This window comes from Pteropus alecto, unplaced genomic scaffold (assembly GCF_000325575.1).
Source record: "Pteropus alecto unplaced genomic scaffold, ASM32557v1 scaffold288, whole genome shotgun sequence".
Lineage (NCBI taxonomy): Eukaryota > Metazoa > Chordata > Mammalia > Chiroptera > Pteropodidae > Pteropus > Pteropus alecto.
The window spans coordinates 4,377,103-4,381,400 of record NW_006442124.1 but is presented as its reverse complement, the minus strand read 5'-3'; the positions used below and the strand labels follow the sequence as shown (position 1 = coordinate 4,381,400).

Genomic DNA, 4,298 nt, shown 5'->3' with positions numbered 1-4,298 from the left:
CTTTATCTTCAAATGTATTTCAGAATTCTTATTTGGAATGTTTCTAACCATGTGAGTATTTTGACAGGCACACTTAAGGCATTTAAAAGGATTTCATTGTTTGGTTCCATATTTTTACATTTCAGGCCAACATAAAACATGAAGAAAAGGTAAAATAGCTATTATCCTTCAGGAAATAGAGGACACAGTCCCTTCAATACATTTAAATTGGTTTCTTCATATTTTCACATTTTTCTCAGTCTTGCAGCAACCAAGGAGCAGAAATAGCATTTCCCTCTTATAAGGCATCACAGGGTCCCAGCAAGGAAAGCATCTTATGTGATTGTAGGAAAATTAAACAATTATATTTCCAGTTGAATTCTTACAATGTCCCAGTGTGGTAGTTCAATATTATTTCCAGTTTCTTGACATATGAGGAACCAAGGTGTTAAATTATTTTCCCCAAAGCATTGTGGCTCAGAAAATGACAGACTTCTGCCTCCCAGGAACCTGCATTAAAATATCAGGTCTTAGCATTAATTTACTCATCCACATGGCTCACTTGCCAAATCAAATCTTCAGAGGGATGCTGCTTTCTCTTAAACCAAAGCCAGATGTGAGCTGACTCCAGAACATGTGTAGGTGGCAACCCATTTGCAATTGTGTGTTATGAAGACCAGAGAAAAACAAAGCTGGTATTCCCCCTGGCCTCCCATCCCCACTCCCCATCCTATAACAGGCAGCTACTCAGAGGCTCAGTTGCCTAAAATTGCCCATTAGACCCTCATTCATTTCTCTCTTAGAATGTAACTCAGCCTGGAGTGGTAACACAATCAATAGCTCATTGTGGATTTGTTCAGTGCTGTCTTAGAGAGATGAGCCATGGAGTTCCTCAAGAGCACTGGGGACTGCTCTTGAAGAATATTGGAATAGAGATTTCAAAAAGGTCAGTGAAGATGCTGAAACAAGACCCAGAGAAGTTAGCACCCCTCCTGCAAAACACATAGAAAAGCAAATAGCATGGAGGGAGGGCTGCAGATAAACAAGGCATTTTTTTAAAACAGATATTTTAGATTGTATACCAATATCTTTCAGTAGAGCATTATAGGTATCTAGTAGGTATCTGTTTGGTTAGTGTTGATGATGTTGTTAGTGCTCTGCTCATTCTCCACCAGGTCTGGCCATAGTAACGTGCCAGGCTGACTTTTGACTGCCATCATTTCATCTCTCTGCCTGGAGACTTTCTCTGGCAGCTGGAGTCCTCTTAGCATCAAAGAATTAACACCACCTTCCACTGCCCGCATCTCTCAGGCAGCCCTTGAACAGAAATTGACAGGAACTAGTGCATAAACCCTGACTCCAACATACTCCAAGCTCTGTACAATGGTGGTGTCCGTAGTACCCAAACACAATTGACCTCTGAGTGCCACATTGGTTATTTGCTTCACAATGTACCCTTTATTCGCTGTCTCTGCTCACAGGTCTTCCTTCCCTACTCTCCCTCCTATTGATGTTTTCTGGGATCACCTCCAAACAAGCTTACACTTGTCTCAGGTCTGCTTCTTGGAAAACCAAACTAAAAATTTGGTTTTGGCAAAGTTATCTGTAACCAGAACCTTTCCTATGCCTAAACAACTGCTGGCCTGACATTCACAAAGGTTTTCTTTGTCAGTAGTGCTATCTTATCCTCTAAAGAAAGGATCAGCCAAAATAGCTATCTGGTCTAAATACATAGTAGTTTCCTTCTTGGCTTATAATTTGATTTTTAACACAGAAATACTTTTAGATCTGTTATTTTTAATGCACCAACAAAGAAAAGTATGCCATGGTATCAAGGTGGTATCAGCTGAGGCCTAGAGAGGTACCTAAACTCTCACCCCTGCCCAGCAATACCAAGGAGTCTTATCCTGTCCCCACAAAGGCCAAGTGGAGAACTGAGACTTCTGCTACCACCTGGGAATAACAAGGTGGCATCCCTTTTCCCCCACTGGAGTGGTGTCAGAAGAGCCCTACCAAAACACAGGATTCTTGTAATAGCCAAGGTATCCAGGTTTAAATTAAAAAATCACTTGTCATACAAAACACCAAGATCTCAAACTAAATGAAAAAAAGACAATCAATAGACGTTGACACCAAAATGACACAGATGATAAAATTATCTGACAAAGATTTAAAGCAGCCATCATAAAAAATAATTTAATGACCAAATATGAAAAGACTTGAAACAAATTTAAAAAATAGAAAATCTCAAAAGAGATATAGAAAATGTAGAGAAAAATCAAATTAAAAGTTTAGAACTAAAAAATATAATAGCCAAGATAAAAAAACTTGATGAAGGGACCTACTACGGAATGGAGAGGAAAGAATGAATCAGTGAACTTGAAGATAAAACAATAAAAATTACCAAATCTGAACAACAGAGAGGAAAACGGTTAAAAAAAATTGAATGGAGTCCCAGGGACATGTGGGATTATAACAAAATATCTAACAAAATATCAATATTTATGTCATCAGAATTCCAGGAGATCAGAAAGAGGATGGGAATTTAAAAAATTTTCAAAGAAATAAAAACTGAACATTGTCTAAACTTGGCAAAATGCATAAACCTTTAGATCAAAAAGTGAGCAATCTTAAAATGGAATAAAACCAAAGGAATCCATGCTAAGACACATTATAGGTAAACTTTTGAAAACTAAAAACAAATGAAAGTCTTAGAAGCGGTCAGAGAAAAATGACACATTACCAACAGAGGACAAACACTTCAAAATGACAGAATTTCTGTCCAGAAACAATGGAGGGTATAAAAAAGTGAGACACTTTTCAAGGGCTTAAAGAAAATAACTGTGAACCCATAGTTTTATATCTAGTTAAATTGTACTTCAGGAATGTAGATGAAATTCAGACATTCTCAGGTGAAGGAAGATTAAGAGAATTTATCACCAACAGATCTACCCCGGGGAAAAAAGATGGCTAACAGAAATTCTCTAAATTGAAAGAAAATTATTTGTAAAAAACAATCTTGGAACATCAGGACAGACAAAAGAAAATGTAAGAGCAAAATATGAGAATTGCATTTCTTTTCTTTCCTTTTTTTCTTTCTTTTTTTTTAAGCAAGGCAGCCCTTGGTTGACCTCACAGATTGCAAGGACCTTGTCAGCTTACAATCTCTTATTTTTTTATTTTTTACACCTAAAGCACCTGGTCTTCCTAGGTGGTCTCCCATCCAATACTAACCGGGCCCGACCTTGCTTAGCTTCCGAGATCAGACGGGATCGGGCTTGTTCAGGGTGGTATGGCTATAGACAACATTTCTTTTCTTATGTTTTTTTAAATTATATGGGCTAATGGAAGCCAAAATTGTAACAATGTCCAGTGTGGAATTCAATATATGTAAAGGAAGTACATACAGGAAGAACATAAAGGACATACAGGACATACAGGAAGGAAAGACAATTATAAATGAGGAAATACATGAATGTAAAAGGACATAAGATTTCTACACTTCACTCAAACTGATAAAATACTGATAGCAGTAGAATTTGATTAATATGTACCTACAATATACTTTCTAAAGCAACCACTAAATAAACTATAAATAAGATAAAAGCAAAAACACTGTACGCAAGTGAAATAAAATTCTAAAAAATGTTAGTAGTTCACAAAAATTAAGAAAAGAGAAACATAAATGAAAAACAGAAGAGTGAAAAAGAAACAAAATATAAAATGGCAGACTTAGCCTTAATATATCAATAATTAAATTAAATGCAAATAGCCTAAATACACCATTTAAAAGTCAGAGGTTGACAAAGTGGATTCAAATGTGATCCAAGAATACATCGTCTACAAGAAACTCACTTCAAATATAATGACGTACATAGTTTGAAAGGAAAAAGATGAAAGAATATATACCCTGCAAACATTAATCAAAAGCAGAGATGGCTATATCAGTGTCAGAAAAAGTGACTTTCAAAGCAAAGAAAATTATCAGAGACAGAGAAGGACATTACATAATCATAAAAAGGGTCAACCCATAAAGAAGACATAACAATTCTATGTGTATGTGAACCAAGCAAAAAAGCTGCAAAATATGTGAGCTTAAATGAAAGGTGAAGTAGACAAATCCACAATTATTGTCAGCAACTTCGACACTTCTCCTTCTCTCTCTGGTATTGATAAATTGCTAAACAGAAAGTGGGGATTGTGAAGAACTCAACTACTCTAGTAACCAACAAAATCTAATTGACATTTATAGAACACTTCATCTAACAATAGCAAAAAAAAAGACCCCCCCAGAAAACCCCACATTATTTTCAAGAACC

General features: G+C 36.2%; 1 pseudogene; it reads right to left on the bottom strand.

The window, feature by feature from the left end:
• Window positions 1-3,165: 3,165 nt before the first annotated feature.
• LOC112470113 lies at window positions 3,166-3,283 on the bottom strand (annotated as a pseudogene).
• Window positions 3,284-4,298: the final 1,015 nt, after the last annotated feature.